The sequence below is a fragment of the Limulus polyphemus genome, unplaced genomic scaffold (genome assembly GCF_000517525.1).
Source record: "Limulus polyphemus unplaced genomic scaffold, Limulus_polyphemus-2.1.2 Scaffold111, whole genome shotgun sequence".
Classification (NCBI taxonomy): Eukaryota; Metazoa; Arthropoda; class Merostomata; order Xiphosura; family Limulidae; genus Limulus; species Limulus polyphemus.
Window position 1 is genome coordinate 162,525 of NW_013665721.1, and position 19,509 is coordinate 182,033.

The following is a 19,509-nucleotide window of genomic DNA, read 5'->3' on the forward strand; positions in this document are numbered from 1 at the left end:
TGTATAATAAGCTTTTACCTGGTGTTAGGTTTGTTTTTATTAAAAACGTTGTTGATGTAACAGTTTGTTTGTTGTTAAGCACAAAGCTGCACAATGAGCTATCTGTGCTCTGCCCACCATGGGTATCGAAACCCTGTTTCTAGCATTGTAATCCCGCAGACATTTCGCTGTACCACTGGATGGCAATATAACAGATAATAGCTTAATTCAGAAATAATTTAAGTTTAAAATTGAATCGATATTTTTACATTCATGATAAATTTTATGCACTTGGCTCTAGGCTAGGTGATCCCACACTACGTATTTACTTTAGGCTTATTATACCAACATTCACTACACTTATAAGGTTTCACCTCCTTCACTAAAATCGTAATGGGCAGACAATTATCGAACTATTCTATCTGAATAAATGCATTTTGGCTTTTATGACTCCTCCTATTTCGAGAAATCAAGCGTGATGTGACATGACACACGCGGGCTTTTATATGGTTTAGATTCTGTTGTAAATATGCAGGTCTAGTTTTTCGCTCTTGCAAGGACATTTGTTACTATAAAACTAACCTAATTGCCCTGGTCTATGTTCCTGAAATATATATGCACCCACATTTGGATTAAGAAAAATAGCAAACTGTGCATTTTAAAACAATGGTTGTGTAGCTTTTCGCGAAATTCTGAGGCAAACAAACGAACATAATATGATATCGTGTAATTTCTTACTGTAGCCATGTCACAAATACGATGACTAAGTGATTTAGAAAAATTAAATAACATTTTATGAAATAAATGAAAGGTCGTATAACAATACTTAGGTATAAAGTTTATCGTTATTAGAAAGATACAAGTTAAAAAAGAGACATTTTCGTTTTAAGTTGAATATAATATTTCTTGTTAAGTACGGTTCTGATCGCTCGTTCTGATGAACTTAAAAAAATAACAGTACGTTACAAAAAAAAATGTATATTCCAACTAAGGAAAAATCTCTTGAGATAGACTTCGAATTAATATACTTTGAAATTCAACTAAAACTGAAAAAAAAATGTTTACTGATAGTCAATTTCCACGCATGCGTTTAGATTGAGGGCTGTCAAGAACCATCGCCTAGCGCTTTCAACAAGATGAACACCTTTTATGACGTATTTAACGCCTGCTTTATGCTCTGTTATCTAGCGTGCCGAAAACATTTATACTGCAAATATGATTGTCTCAGAAGATGACCGATGTTATTGCTGTTCGGAATGTAATAATGTAAGAATAAATTTCTTGATGGAGAAGCAAAGAGCAGCTGTGTAACCGAGAGAGCGCGGAACCTTTGACGCTCATCCCCCAGCGTATCAGCACCATGGCCTCAAGCACAGCGTTAGCTGTTAGCAAAGCTTTTGTGTCTTTACAAACTTATAAGGCAGCATATGCTGGGGCTAATTTGATTTTCTCTTTCAGCCGGGGGTTGACGTGTACAACAAGCGAGCTACGTTATCTGTTATATTGAAAGTTTGACTTTTTTTTTTCGGGGTACTTGAAGTTTTTTTTTTTGTCTAAAATTTTGAAAGCTTAAAGAAAAAATTATAAAGTTATACAAGTATTTTTTTTCCTTTTCGCAATAGTTCACAAAAAGTAATTCAGGTGCTGATTTTTGTTTTTTATAGATTGGTTAAAAAGTTACCAAATTAAGTTATATAGCGCAGACTGTTATATTAATCAATGGGGAAGGAGTGCTATTGTAAGTATCGCTTTATGCAGATATTAGGCACATTTTACCATAAGTTATAATTGTTGTGAATGTATGCATTTAATTCAACCTCTTTTATTGTTATCGTTGATCAGTTAAACTGCTAGAAATGTCCACATACACTGCTAAACATTTAAAGCGTGATCGGATTTCTTAATATTATAGCTATGACGAGATAAAATCACTGTTGCAGATTGATGCCAATCACCCCCCCCCCCTTCAGTTAATTTTTATGCAAATCAGACTGCGATAGATATGGTGTTTTTTACATATTTTACTTCAAATTGGAGCATTGTCACCAAGAGCAGTGAGATAGACACTGATGTTGTATGCTCAAAATGAGACTGTTGATCAGGTTCTCAGTTGCCCCCCAGTGGCACAGCGGTATGTCTGCGGACTTACAACGCTAGAATCCGGGTTTCGATACCCGTGATGGGCAGAACACAGATAGCCCATTGTGTAGCTTTGCGCTTAACTTCAAACAAACAAACAAGGTTCTCAGTTAATTTCTATTGAAGTCAGATGAGCATGAAGGCCAATCCATTCGGATAATCTGTTTTTCTTCAAAGAATGTATCGACCATCTTAGCTCGGTGGAAGTGGGTATTATCACCCTTTAGTCTGAGGTCAGATCATTTGGACCGCATATGGTGGCCCAGAATGTCATAGAATATGATTCCTATAATATGTGCCATTAATGAGACCATTCAATAGGGTTATAGGAGTAAGTGCTTGTATCCTCTCACATCGTACTTCATAACGTTACTGTAAGAAAATTAATTGAATTAGGCTTTAGGTTTTTCCTTGAGTGAGTATAAGCTCGTTATTTGTGTGCTGAATGAAACGTAACGTATCTTAGTGGGCATCTGGCAAAAAGGTAAATATTGTGAAGTTTAATTATAACCATTCAGTTACGACTGCGTACACATGAATCAGTCTGTGAGCAGATTCGCTACGACTGTGGCGAGCCATAGTAGACAAAAAGCGTCTACTTTATTTATGTGTCCGAACAAACTTACCATTGGCATCATTGCTAACAACACGTGGAGTCAATTCTCAAAATCTTGTTGTGATCGACAGTCTTCCATTTGTCCCATGGTGAAGCATCCCAATGTCTTCTCAGTAGTTGAGACACTGATTATGAATAATCTGGGGTATTTTTAACTCTAATTAACTTCAAAGTGAGAAATGAGACAACTATATAAATATATATATAATATTTCAAATCCCAGTAATCCTTTAATTGTTATGATAAATATAGTTACGGCAAGTCTTCTGCAAATATTGGTGTAAATATTGTGTAAAAACCAATCCTCAAAATGTTGTCGTCTCAAAACTTACACATTAATTCTTTAGTTAAAACTAAAAAAAACAAGACAAGAAAAAACGCTTATTATACACATATGACACACTGTTATTAATCCCAGGAAAAGGCTTAATATACATTACATGGCAACTATTAGTAGCACCGGGTAAAACTAAGTGTACAGTATATGACAGACTACTAGTAGCACCAGGTAAAACTAATTATACAGTATATGACAGTCTATTAGTAGCACCGGGTAAAACTAATTATACAGTATATGACAGACTATTAGTAGTACTGGGTAAAACTAATTATACAGTATATGATAGACCATTAGTAGCACCGGGTAAAACTAATTATACAGTATATGACAGACTATTAGTAGCACCGGGTAAAACTAATTATGACGGTATATAACAGACTATTAGTAGCACCGGGTAAAACTGATTATACAGTATATGACAGACTATTAGTAGTACTGGGTAAAACTAATTATACAGTATATGGCAGACTATTAGTAGCAGCGGGTAAAAGCATATTATAAAGTGTAAGACAGGTTATTAGTAGCAGCGGGTAAAAGCATATTATAAGGTGTAAGACAGGTTATTAGTAGCAGCGGGTAAAAACATATTAAAAAGTGTAAGACAGGTTATTAGTAGCAGCGGGTAAAAGCATATTATAAAGTGTAAGACAGGTTATTAGAAGCAGCGGGTAAAAGCATATTATAAAGTGTAAGACAGGTATCAGTAGCACCATCAAAAATTATTATATAGTATAAAACAAACTGATAGTGACACCAAGTAAGAGTTTATTATACAAAGTTACACAATGAGCTATCTGTACTGTCCCCTCCCCTCACGGGTATCTAAACCCGCTTTTTACCGTTATAAGCCCACAGACTTACCGCTGTGCCACTGGGAAACACTATTAGTAGCACGTGGTAAAGGCTTATTATACAGTGTAAAACAGAATGATAGTAACACCAGGTAAAAGCTTATTATACAGTGTAAAACAGAATGATAGTAACACCAGGTAAAAGCTTATTATACAGTGTAAGACAGACTGATAATAACGCCAGGTAAAAGCTTATTATACAGTGTAAAACAGACAGATAACTAGTATATTAACTACTCAGAGCTACTTAAGTAAGTAAAATGTGATCTAAAATGCATAACTTATCTTAAAGTAGACAAAACAATACACAGTATGCATTCTATATGAAAACTTTGTCAATTTCCATGATGTACATAGAATACGAATACTACGTTCTAACTCACAGAACGCTGTTGCGATGTTTGGAGTACACGTAACAGTTTTTATAACATTGTTTGTTAGCTACAAATACACAAGCCTTTTTCATACTATCTCAACTGAAACTGTTAACGGTATCTGAAAATATACATCGCAGTGTTTGTTTGTGTCTTTTTTTTTTTAGGAAGGGGGGGGTTGAAGGGTTCTCTTTGCAACCATATAATTACGAGTGAAAACATTGCTCCGAATTGGTTTGAGGCATGATTTACAAGCCTATTACTGACCTAAATGTCTTCTGAGCGAGTTTTTCTGCTTCCTCAGAGAGCATTGGAGGCTTCCTTCTTCGAAATGTTGTACCTTTTGGTTTCATTCGTTTAACAATCTCACTGTATGAATATTTATTTCTCTTTCAAAAAAACTTACTTATTTTATTTAAATTTTTTTCCCAGCCATAAGCAGTTAGCTGTAGTGTTGCGCTGTCAAATGGTCGAGAGGTCACGCTAACATGTCTCGTGGTGACACGATTTATATGTACAGCAACTTGTCACTGTATTAGATAAACAAATCGTCCAAATAAAGTGCGATTAACCCTCTATGTATATTAAGTTAAGGTCAACATAACTTCTCCTTTTGATTCACTGACAAAAATTACTTTTAAAACCCTACTAGTATTTTGGTTATTCGAGTAAACTATCAATGTAGTTATGTACTTAACCTATCATTAACAAGAGCAATCAGAGAGATTGTATACCCTCATCCCGCTGTTCCTTTTCGAGATTACATGCGTTTATATTGAATAACGTCAAATTTCCCCATCGAAAACTCAGAAAATCCTTTTCAGATCCAGAATGACCAACGATTCGGATCATTTTTTGTAGTGTGATGAGGAGTCTCATCCTTAATGTGCCCATGAAATTTAGTATAAGTCCGATCACACTTTACAGAGTTATTACCCGAAAATCGCGAAAGTACCCTATCTTCCCTTAATAAAAAAATGCAAAGTGATCCGGAAACAGAGCCAGACCAAATTTGGGGAGGACTATCCCATACTAACTTCCAATCTCGTGTAAAATATTCGTGTACATCGATCTATTAGTTTTCGATATACGCGAACGGAAACACAGACACACATACACACACGGACCCGATTGCAATACCCTAGGTACATAGAAAAAACTAACAATGCTACGTCACGATCACATACGAAGTAACAAGTTATCATTCGTTAACTGTGTGTCTCCGAATATTTTTAAAAGTATACAGCAATCAATATATATGTATTTCTGGGGGAGGTGAATATGTATATTCTTGAATTTAAACTAAAAAATCGTATCATAATGTATAACACAGTCGTGCAGATGGTTGCAGAAACTGCTGTTGTCTATAGTTTGGGAAGTTAAGTGTTTTTATTACGTTAGTTTGTAAAAACGTTGTAATTACAGTGTTTCAGAAGAAGTTTGTGGTTGTTGTACGTTTGCTGTTTTACCGAAGAAGCTAATTTGCCAAAATTAACCATGTAGCAAAGAATACAATTGCTTTTACATAAAATTATATAAACTGGGTGAAAATATTTTCATAACGCTCTGTATACATTGTAAAATGTGTATTACGCCCTTAACAAACTAGCCAATTTTTGTGATATTAGACTATTAAAGTCTACGAGAAACGAATATCTATTTAATAATTGATACCAAATAATTCTCTGAAAAGTTTTTTTTTTTCGTATACTCGCAATACAGACACTCTAAGGTACCGGTAAATACGCTTTTTCTTCTTATACTCACAATACGGTGTAACATGCTACAGTTAGACGCTTGAGGATACCAGAAAATACGTTATTTCTTCTTATACTCACAATACGGTGTAACATGCTAAAGTTAGACGCTTGATGATACCAGAAAATACGTTATTTCTTCTTATAATCACAATACGGTGTAACATGCTAAAGTTAGACGCTTGAGGATACCAGAAAATACGTTATTTCTTCTTATACTCACAAATCGGTATACCATGCTAAAGTTAGACACTTGAGGATACCAGAAAATACGTTATTTCTTCTTATACTCACAATACGGTGTAACATGCTAAAGTTAGACACTTGAGGATACCAGTAAATACGTTATTTCTTCTTATACTCACAATACGGTGTAACATGCTAAAGTTAGACGCTTGATGATACCAGAAAATACGTTATTTCTTCTTATACTCACAATACGGTGTAACATGCTAAAGTTAGACACTTGAGGATACCAGTAAATACGTTATTTCTTCTTATACTCACAATACGGTGTAACATGCTAAAGTTAGACACTTGAGGATACCAGTAAATACGTTATTTCTTCTTATACTCACAATACGGTGTAACATGCTAAAGTTAGACACTTGAGGATACCAGTAAATACGTTATTTCTTCTTATACTCACAATACGGTGTAACATGCTAAAGTCAGACGCTTGATGATACCAGTAAATGCGTTTGTTTGTTCTTTGCAGTTGTGTATATCAACACAATGTACCATGATGAAGTTTATACACTCGATGGCACTCGTGAAAAAAACTAAAAACTGAGTAAACATTTGTGTTATTTGCTACAACGCAAAATACCCGCAGCTTGACTGCATTCACTACACGTGATTAGGTTCGCTACTAAACCCTGAATGTGACGTTTATGCAGCAAATATTATTTTTAAATATCTAAAACAGACTGATTGGATGGAAATCCGATTATAGAAGCACAGTTTTAATCCAATGTGTACTGGTCTGAAATAGACACAAGTCCGTGCAGGTAATATTGAAGTCTACCTATTCTGGTCGGCTTATACACTGTTTGAAATCAAGTTCCGTGCAGGTCACGAGAAGATTAACTGATTGAATCCCCGAACTCAAACAATTCATATCGTGTGGCTAGATTATTAGAAACTAAGTCGTATTATTAGAATGTAATTATTGTTGGTATCTTGGTGTAATTATTTGTCCATAGCATTGAGGTTTTTGTATCTAAGCGCTTGTATACGTCAAAACATATTTACTGGTATTTTCAAAGCTAGCTTATGAAAGTGTATGACCTTAACTAAAGATTTACGTAGAACATTAGTCAGGACTATTACTATATCATTACAAACCAAAAGCTTAAGCAATCATTACTTCGTTTACACAGGCACACAACTTTATGTGATTAGAACTAAATACGGTTTTATTAAATCACGTTTTGTAGCTCGATGTGTGTGTGTGTGTGTGTTGTTTTTGGTTTTTTTTTATAGCAAAGACACATCGGGCTATCTGCTGTGTCCACCGAGGGGAATCGAACCGCTGATTTTAGCATCATAAATCTGAAGACTTACCGCTGTCCTATCGGGGGACAACTCGATATGAACACATACAGATTTTAATTAACATTTGTTTCATCTATATACATTTATATAATATTGACATACGCACGGTCAGGTCAACGACCTTATAGCAATAAACAAGGGCTTTGTCCGGCTGTTTGAATCTAATAACGGGAATGACTGTTAATTTTATAATGAGACCATAGCTGAAAGTGCGAAGGGAGTTCAACAGCATCAGGTCTCGGACCCTTCAACCCCCAACCCGTCACTAATTAAAAAGCCACGTCATATATTAATGAACTGGGATGATAATAAATAAATTAAGTGAACAAGACGTTGTTCTTTTAATATGCCGAACAACATGACATTTGTTCAAGAGCAAAGGGTTTACAGAGATGCAGGGGTTGTGGTCAGTATAAATATGACCTGCAACAGCGTGACATCTACTCAAGATACGTGAGAGATTTCACTAAATACGAGTTTATAAAAGTAATAGGACTAGTCATAAGAAGTTATGAATGAAAGTAAATAATATGTCAACCACACTATATCTGCTATATACACTGTCGACGAGGCCTTTCACGTAATACCAGGGATCATAAGGCTAACTGGGATACAACAGACACGTTAGTGAGTGTTCGAGACACTATTTGTATTATCAACTATACACACTATATCTGCTATATACACTGTCGACGAGGCCTTTACGTAATACCAGGGATCATAAGGCTAACTGGGATACGACAGACACGTTAGTGAGTGTTCGAGACACTATTTGTATTATCAACTATACTTTAACAAAACATTTTTCGGTATGAACTTGTTTAAAGTAGTAAACTAACTTCTAATCTTTTATATATATAAGTCATTACAAATCAGAATTACGTTTATTATTTTTATTAACGTCACGTTATATATTTCGTTATTATAACACCAAATTGTATTATTGTTGATATTATTTATTTGTTTGTTTTTCCTGAATATAACTCAGAACAACTAGCAAATCAGTAAGCTAGCATCCAGAATGGTTTGAGTGAAAACAACGTCGACCGAAGAAGACTGCATTAGTAATTATAAGAACTTATGAATGAAAGTAAAAAATAATATGTCAACCAACAGAAAAAGACTAGCTGGTTCGCCAGTTCTTTTGAGTTTATTTCTAGCAAAATAAATAAAATTAGTTTTGTTTGTAATTAAGCACAAAGCTACACAATGGACTATCTTGTGCTCTGCCCACCACGGGTATCGAAACCCGGATTCAAGCGTTGTAAGTCCGCAGACATACCGCTATGCCACTTGGGGGGGGGGGGAATAAATAGAGAAACAATACTAAATATAAAATCAGTTTGGTGTTAAAATAAATAAATAGTTTGATGTTGATGAAAACCATAAACCTAAATCTGACGTGAAACAACTTTATAAATAGAATAAACTATATAGCTTGATCTGCTATATTTTAAATTTTCATCGCAATTCATAGCTTACAGAATGGCCATGAAGTCAGTCCAAAGAAACTATGTGTGAACTGTATTGCAAAATATAAATATATAATAGGACAAATAAATTTTTTGAAGTTTTTCAATATTGAACTTAAAATTCTGAAGGATAGCAATATTAGAAATAGTGTTACAACTCTTAAAACTGTCTTTCTTTCGAAGTTAACAATGAAACAATTATATTGTTTAAAATACTGTGCCATATTGTAGGGAAAAGTATAAGGAGAAATAGGGTTTCTTAATTATTTGTGTGTGTGTGTCTGTCCAAAATAGTTAGCCGGAGAAATTCATTAATAAATGCTACGTTATTATAAATGAACCTGCAGCTGTTGGTACATGTTAGTATCTCTTAACTGGGTAAATATAATTAGTGATGCTGGCAATGCTTTCGTACTTTGTAACTGCTGAATCAAAAATACATATAACTATCCAACAAACAGTAATTTATGCTTATTCATAATAATATAATTACAGGATTGAAACGCTAGGCAAATAGTCAGCTCCCACAGGGATTTCAACACTTTGTTTATAAGTTTTGCCGCGAAATATCACAAAATCAATCGAAACACAATAAACAAATAATGACTTCAGTCGTGCTACAGTCAAATTGTTGGCTGCACCTTTAAAATGTATAATATATCAACTAGGTATAGTTATTAGACAGGTGTTTGTAAACGTCAATCTGATCAACAAAGGAAATACTGTTGTCCAAAGAAACGTTCGTGTTCTCAGATGTTGAATTGTTGTAAATTCTAAATATAATCAATGCATTATAACTAATATTTATTATATATCATAAAGTTGCAAAAATATACATTATTTTATCATTAATAGTTGTTCTAAGATATGATACGCTACGACTGGCCTTAATAGCAGTTTAAACTAAAACTTATTCCAAATTTGGATATTTGAAATACGTTAATTAGTGATAGCGTGACATCAAACTTTAGTGATAAGTAAATACTTTAATTAGTGATAGCGTGACATCAAACTTTAGTGATAAGTAAATACGTTAATTAGTGATAGCGTGACATCAAACTTTAGTGATAAGTAAATACGACATTAAAGCTTTTCGAATATGTCAGAAATCTAGGCCTCTGCTTTGTCCTCGCTAGTGGTAATAATCTAGTTGATCACCTGTATTTATACATATATAAAATCTTAAAGTTAACTCCAAAATTAGCATTCTACAGCTAATGTTTTCAAAATATCCAATATTTTTCTAAGACAAAACGCAATGGGTTAATTCTTTGCTATTCCATTTTAGGTTAAAATATCTCAAGGTAAGTTTAACTTTGTTGTAATCCATTTCAGGTTAAAATATCTCAATGTAAGTTTAACTTTGTTTTAATAAAATGATTTCTATCTGTATACAAAGGTCTTTAATAAGTTTGACTAAATGTAAAAATGTAATTATTGAGGGTTCAAAAGTTTTGTATATTTTTTCTTACCGTATTTATAGTACCAAATTTCCGAATCTACATCTAAAACTACACTTTGAATTCATTTAAAAACAGGTTAACCACATTCACAAGGTCTAAGCTGGTAGAGAATTGTTTGAAATATAGAACAACATATTTAAAACTGACAGTTGATAAAAAAAGATTAAGAAAACTTTCTTAGATAACAGTTTCATTGACACCATTTTATTCAGGAAAGAGTTGTTGTATAAAACAAGTCCTCCGGTGGGTCAGCGGCAAGTTTACCGACTTACAACGCTGTAGACGGAGCACAGATAATTCATTGTGTATCTGAGATAAAACAAACAATGTGTTTGTTTGTTGGTGATTCTCACGCAAAGCTACTTCTGCACTAGCTGTCTTTAATTTTGAAGTGATTTACTAGAATGATGGCAGCTAGTCAACACCACTCACCCCCAACTCGTGGGCTACTCTAATCAAGCAGTGGGATTTGGTCGTTACTGCTATAACTTAACCCCACGGCCCCAAAGTGCGGAGGGCGTGTTTTATTTTCAGGAACGGGGTGCAAACCACAGAACTTTCGGAGATCCCCAGTCCGGCACGCTAACCACTAGGAAGTGCTCAGTCCAACAAACAAACAATCATAAAACAAAATATGAGCTAAAGTAAAATCACACCACTTTGTGCATAATTACTTGTTTTGTTTTTCGACCTTCTTAGTGACGTTACCGCACGTCTCAAGATTAAAAATGTTATTTTTGAACTATATATTAACAAGCTATGCATTGTTTTAAAATGCATTTATGTTTCAGAAAAGAAAGTTGTCGTTGTTGTTTTGAGCAAATTTGGTGTAAAGAAGTAATCTAAAAAAAAATTAAACTGACATAATGGAAAATATTTCATGTTTCTAGAATATATAAAAATGTTTCCTTGTTAAACATTATAATAGTCACTAGCGTATAGCCCGTCAAAAATAACGGGGCAAGTACTACCATCCCCACTCCATAGTATACCATAACCTCACATTTCACAGCTAACTGAAATAAACACATTTTGCGAAATCAAGCTTGACCAACAAAGAGGTAGAAAAGTGCAGTCGAGGCAGTCAAACGTAGGTATATTCCTTTGTGAGCCAATCAAAATTAAGATCATTCATGAAATGAATTCATGGCATAGTCATAGAGTAATTATTGGTAAAAATCAGTTAGATGAACAACTTATAATATATAGAAAAACCAGTGCGTTTTAGTAACACTACGTTCCAACAATAGCTTTTATGTCATGTTGCTTAGCAACCAAAGTATATATGTCCATGTAACTACTCCTCAGGGTGTGGGTGGATCTTCACCGTAATTGATATGGAGGTTCACTAGGTCCATGCGGAGGTACATACACAGTTGTAGTTTCACATTTTGTGTTTTGCAGTTTTTATGGGCGATTTTTTGCGTTTTTTTACAATTACATATAAGGGAAGCAACTTTTCATATCCTAAGATAATCTTTCATTAATTATGAATTTACATAACTTCCGTCCAAAGGATGGATACTCCAACTAGTAACTGAATATTGTTATTAGCCAATGTACTGAAAGTATAAAATGAAATGTATAGACAACAAAACTAGAACAATATTTATTTATTTCATAATTTAGAGTTTGCATTGATTAAAGATGGCCTATACACCGGAGATAGAGCGACTATACCAGGTAGCTCTTCATACCTAGCTTCTGATGACCTGTAGAGAAGAAAACTCAGATAACTTTTACATTGCTATAATGCGAGCGTCCGTGCCATCCCTATATACAAACTGCTAGCGCACTCTCCAATATTAACTACTTACAGCTATCTAAACAGAAAAACTAATATATTAACTATCGGAACTATCTAAACAGAGAAACAACCATCTTAACTAAACAGAAAAAACAGATAATAACAGTGCAACCTTGTGTTTGCAGATAATCACAGTACAAGCTTGTTTTTATTGATAATAACAGTACAATTTTATGTTTACAGATATTAACTGTACAAGCTTGTGTTTACACTTAATAACAGTACAACCTTGTGTTTACAGGTAATAACAGTACAAGCTTTGTTTACAGATGATAACATTACAACCTTATACAAACAGATAATAACAGTGCAACCTTGTGTTTACAGATATTATTCGTACAAGCTTTTCTTTATAGATATTAACAATACATGTTGTGTTTACGAATAATAACAGTACGAGCTTGTATTTACAGGTAACAATACAAACTTTTTCTTGCTATCATATCCATAGGAAATATCATTTTTTATGTTCAACTTGACCTGTCTGTGGGCAATAAGTATTTTACTCCTTTCATTACTCCGAAGTAGCTAATATGATCAAGTTTCAGTATCCTTCTGGATTCAGTAGAGGAACAACTTGATGACCAGGTCTGTCAGTAGTCCGTCCCTTGGGGCAAGATAGCAACTAAGTGGATCATACGGGTTCCTTAATTTCATCGATAACTACTAATTTTCGTTGGGCAGTTACTTAGCAAAATTAGTTTTCAACGTCATCTAATTTAAGTCAAATTGTTACCATTTGTTCGTCTCTTACCCAATTTATCAAATAAAAATAGAAAATTAGACTGGTACTTAAAATCTAGCTGTCCAAGTATGAACAAATAAACAGTTATGAGAGCTAGATAGAAAAATATATATATGCGTGTGTATGTGTGTTTGTGGATAAATCGGTGGACATGTATCTATCTATATATATATGTTATATATATATAACAGTCAAATGTAAAAATGCGTCTTTACAAGAGTACATTACTAGAAAATTATTCAATTCTTGCAATTTCTAAAATTTCATATCGATATCAACATAATCAGTCTTCGTATGTGCTGAACAGTCATTCTATAAAAAAAATAATAACTTATTAAATAATGTTTTTTTTTGTGGGTGAATTTCAAAGATAGGAGAATAAACGAAATAAAAACGCATAAAGAGAAAGAAACGTATTTGAGTATATATTTTATATTTTTCAGTTTATATATTTTTTTTCGTTTGTTTTTTAATGTCGGTACTATATACATGCATGATTATATTTTACCACGTCGAATGAATTGATTTGATCTTCTCCCCATTGACACTTCTTATCCAAATAGCAACTATCAAAAAGCGTTCACTTCGGTAGTGGTTTTTACTGGCGCTCAATAAAATGACAAGGAATGGTGGCATTCAGCTGAAAAAATTCACCGCGATTAATTAGCAAACGTGACCGCTCTACCTTATTGGATGTACCCATTGCATCGAAACACAAGCGCTGTTGCTAAAAATGCATTGCAGTCAGTCTCCTTTGCTTGAAAACAAACAAAATGGAATATTTTTATTGAAATGACACATGGAATGATAAAATGCGGTTGTAAACGGCCCACTAGACAATCATATTGCATATACGCTATGATCCAAAGCATTGACTGCACATTTTATATTTATTCATCACTAATTCTTAGGAACTTTACTGTTGAATTGTTTCAACGGGCATCTGCTAGTTTATACATAATACTAACTAAGCTAAGCAAAATGTTTTTTAGAATGCATAGAACTTTCTATTAACAGGGGCTACATATACAGAGAAACTACTATCTTAATTAATCAAAACTATTTAAACAGAAAAAACTGCTATCTTAACTAATCAGAATTATCTAGACAGAAAAAAATATCATGTGGAATAATCAGAACAGAGAATCTACTGTATTAGCTAATTAGAATTACTTAAACAGAGAAGCTAATATCTTAAATAATAAGAATCATCTAAACAAAGAAACTACCATTTTAACTAAGAGCTATCTATAGAGCTTAACTAATATTTTAACTATTCAGAGCTATCTAAACAGAGGAACAACTATCTTAACTAAAGAGCTACCTAAACAGAAGAAACTAACACGTTAACTACTCACATTTATCTAAATAGAGAAACTAATATATTAACTTCTAACAACTACTTAAACAGAGAAACAATCATCTTAATTAAATAGTTACTTAATCAGAGAAACTAATATATTAACTACTCAGAGCTATCTAATCAAAGAAACCAATATATTAACTACTCACAGCTACCTAATCAGAGAAACTAATATATTAACTACTCAGAGCTATCTAATCAAAGAAACCAATATATTAACTACTCACAGCTACCTAATCAGAGAAACTAATATATTAACTACTCACAGCTACCTAATCAGAGAAACTAATATATTAACTACTCACAGCTACCTAATCAGAGAAACATCCATTTTAACTAAACAGTTACCTAAGCATAGAAATTAATATAAGTATAAGGGGGAAAAAATTATCGCTAAAATTAAAATGCTATGTAGGGCTAGCTACTGTGATCGACTAATGATCACATAGCAGACTAAGCTATCTCGGCTTTACATGGAGAATAAAATTCCTATATTACTGGCTTCCTCAGTTTGTCTATCGAATGCTTGGTGTTTGAATTGAATCCCAGCTTTCATAATTATGCTCTTCCTTCAGTTAACTATATAATACTACTTTTATGACTATTTTACAATAGAATAACATTTTACGATTGGAACTTCTGGTTCTATATATTTTGCCAGTGAGGAAGACAGTAATATAGGGATTGTATTTTTCATGTAAAGTTGAAACAGCTTAGTTTGATATGTTATCACTAGCCGATCAAGTGATATGCCCACTCCCATCCCTATCTTGTTTGGCTAGTTTTTTCAAGTTTAGTAGCCAGCCCTACATGTTTTTTATTTAGTGATACATTTTTCCTTATACTTGTTTGCTTACTTTTTTATAAAATTTTTGCTAAACTTATAAAGCTTTAGAATAATAATAAAATAGGTAATCAAAGATCAAATGATGATAAAATTATAGTTACTGCTAGAACTAGGTAGGCGCTAGGCCTGTTGAAGAAATATGATGATGAACGAAAATAAGAAATCTCGGTTTTTACCATTCGCCGATTTTCGACTTTCGGACGCTCTGGATGGCTGAAAAGACAGATAATACGAGTACAAGCTTGTGTTGACAGATAATACGAGCACAAGTTGTGGTTACAGATAATAACACTACCAGCTTGTATTTATAGATAATGACAGTACAAGCTTTTGTTTATAGATAATAACAGTACAATCTTGTATTTACAGTAATAACAGTACCAGCTTTTATACAGTGCAACCTTGTACAAACAGATAATAACAGTGCAACTTTGTGTTTACATATAATGACAATACAAGTTTGTATTTATAGATATTAACAGTACAACCTTGTGTTTGCAGATAATAACAGTACAAGCTTGTGTTTGTAGATAATAACAGTACAACCTTGCGTTTACAGATAATAACAGTACAATTTTGTATTTACAGATAATAACACTACAACTTTGTGTTTACACATAATAACATTACAACTTTGTGTTTCCAGATAACATCACTACAAGCTTGTTTTTACAGATAATAACACTACAACCATGTGTTTACAGATAATAACAGTGCAACATTGTATTTACAGATAACAACAGTACAAACATATGTTTACAGATAATAATAGAGCAATCTTGTGTTTAGAGATATTAAAAGTTAAACCTTGTCTTTTAAGGTTTCAGTTCTTAAGCTGAATATTATTTTGTCTTATGGTTTGTGAGTTGTTTACTGAAATTAATTATGTCAGGTCTTATATTGAGTTGTTTTAAATTGTCGTGTCCTACCATAAATTGATATAAGGTTTCAGTTCTTAAGCTGATTTAGTTCGTCAGTCTTATTTTAAGTTGATTTAAATAATCAGGCTTTAAAGTGGTGTAGTTCATCGGGTCTTATCTTAAATTCACTTAGATTGTTAGATCTTATTTTAAACTTATTAATTTCATGCATCAATATGAATATAATAGTACTGTCTGTTGTCTGTTATATGTCCATGCAACTACTTCGCAGGGTGTGGATGGATCTTTACCAAAGTTGGTATGAAAGTTCATTAGGTCCATGTGGGGTTGCATACAAATTTTCAGTTTTGCATTTTGCGTTCTGTGGTTTGTATGGGCGTTTTTAACCACTACCTCACGTTTTATAACTGAAAGTGATATAATAGTTATCAAGCTAAGCCACGTTTTATAACTGAAATAGGTATAATGGTTCTTAACTTAAACCACGTTTTATGATTTAAAATAATATAAAAGATGTAAATCTACAGAATAATAGTTACGTAATGAAATATTAAAAAATATATTTAATTAAAGTTACAATTATTACCAAATAATAATAGCACAAACTTGTTTTTGTAGGCTTCACTAGCACAAAGTTAATTTTGTAGATGTTAATAGTATAAGCTTGTGTTTACAGATTATAACAATATAATCTTTTCTTTACAAATAATAACGATACAAGCTTATTCTTACACATGATAACAATACAACTTTATATTTACAGGTATTAACAGGACAACATTGAGTTTGCAGATATTAACAGTACAACCTTGTGTTTGCAAGTAAAACTGTACAATATTTTCTTTACAAATACTAATAATACAAGTTTGTACTTGTAGTTATAACACAACAAGCTTTTGTTTACAGATAATAATACTACAAGCTTGTGTTTGTAGATATTAACAGTACAAGCTTCAGTTTACAGATAATCCAGTACAAGCTTTAGTTTACAGATTATAACAATATAAGCTTTTCTTTACAAGTAATAACGGTACAAGCTTATTCTTACATATGATAACAATACAAGTTTATATTTACAGGTATTAACAGGACAACATCGAGTTTGCAGATATTAACAGTACAACCTTGTGTTTGCAGGTAAAACTGTACAATCTTTTCTTTACAAATACTAACAAGTTTGTGCTTGTAGTTAATAACACAACAAGCTTGTGTTTACAAATAACAACACTACAAGCTTGTGTTTGTAGATATTAACAGTACAAGCTTGAGTTTACAGATAATAACAGTACAAGCTTGTGTTTACAGACAATAACCGTGCAAGCTTGTGTTTATAGATAATAACAATATAACCTTGTGTTTCCAGATATTAACACTACGAGCTTGTGTTTATAAATAATAACAGTATAACCTTGTGTTTACAGATATTAAATGTACAACATTGTGTTTGTAGATAATAACAGTACATTGTGTTTACAGATATTAACAGTACAACCTTGTGTTTACAGATAATAACAGTAAAACTTTGTGTTTACAGATATATATTAACAGTACAAGCTGGTGTTTATACATATTAAAAAGTACAAGCTGGTGTTTACAGACAATAACACTACAAGCTTGTGTTTGTAGATAATAACAGTACAATCTTTTGCTTACAGATATTAACAGTGCAACCTTGTATTTGTAGATATTAACAGTACAAGCTTGTGTTTACAGACAATAACCGTGCAAGCTTGTGTTTATAGATAATAACAGTGTAACCTTGTGTTTCCTGATATTAACACTACGAGCTTGTGTTTATAAATAATAACAGTATGACCTTGTGTTTACAGATATTTAATATACAACCTTGTGTTTACATATAACAACACTACAACCTTATGTTTACAGGTAATAGCACTACAAATTTGTGTTTACATATAATAACACTACAACTCTGTGTTTACAGATAATAACACTAAAACTATGTGTTTACAGATAATAACACTACAACCATGCGTTTACAGATAATAACAGTGCAGCCTTGTGTTTAGCAGACAATACCAGTACAAGCTTGTTTTTACAGATAATAACAGTGCAACCTTGTGTTTAGAGATAATAACACTACAACTTTGTGTTTACAGATACTAACAGTACAATCTTGTCTTTATAGATAATAACACTACAACCTAGTGTTTACAGTCATTAACATTACAGGATTGTGCTTACAGATAATAACAGTGCAACCTTGTGTTCAGAGATAATAACACTACAACTTTGGGTTTACAGATATTAACAGTACAATCTTGTCTTTATAGATAATAACAATACAACCTAGTGTTTACAGTCATTAACATTACAGGATTGTGCTTACAGATAATAACAGTCCAACCTTGTGTTTAGAGATAATAACACTATAACTTTGGGTTTACAGATATTAACAGTACAATCTTGTCTTTATAGATAATAACAATACAACCTAGTGTTTACAGTCATTAACATTACAGGATTGTGCTTACAGATAATAACAGTACAACCTTGTGTTTAGAAATAATAACACTACAACTTTGTGTTTACAGATACTAACAGTACAATCTTGTCTTTATAGATAATAACAATACAACCTTGTGTTTACAGATATTAACATTACAAGCTTGTGTTGTCAGTTGTTTACTGAAATTAATTATGTCAGGTCTTATATTGAACTGTTTTAAATCGTCGTGTCCTACCATAAATTGATAAAAGGTTTCAGTTCTTAAGCTGATTATTATTTTGTCCTATGGTCAGTTGTTTTCTGAAATTAATTATGTCAGGTCTTATATTGAACTGTTTTAAATCGTCGTGTCCTACCATAAATTGATAAAAAACAATAGGACAAAATAATAATCAACTTAAGAACTGAAACCTTTTATAAATTTATGGTAGGACACGACGATTTAAAACAGTTCAATATAAGACCTGACATAATTAAGTTCAGTAAACAACTGACAAACAATAGGACACAATAATAATCAACTTAAGAACTGAAACCTTTTATCAATTTATGGTAGGACACAACGATTTAAAACAGTTCAATATAAGACCTGACATAATTAATTTCAGAAAACAACTGACAAACCATAAGACAAAACAATAATCAGCTTAAGAACTGAAACCATTTATCAATTTATGGTAGGACACGACGATTTAAAACAGTTCAATATGAGACCTGACATAATTAATTTCAGAAAACAACTGACCATAGGACAAAATAATAATCAGCTTAAGAACTGAAACCTTTTATCAATTTATGGTAGGACACGACGATTTAAAACAGTTCAATATGAGACCTGACATAATTAA

General features: G+C 32.6%; 1 long non-coding RNA gene across 1 annotated transcript in view; it reads right to left on the reverse strand.

Moving 5' to 3' along the window:
• Positions 1-15,531, reverse strand: part of LOC111089081 — a 19,013-nt gene extending 3,482 nt beyond the window's left edge. Inside the window, exon 1 of the long non-coding RNA XR_002613427.1 lies at positions 15,487-15,531. This is a non-coding gene — a long non-coding RNA (uncharacterized LOC111089081). The remainder of the gene's footprint in view (positions 1-15,486) is intronic.
• Between the last annotated feature and the right edge of the window lie 3,978 nt (positions 15,532-19,509).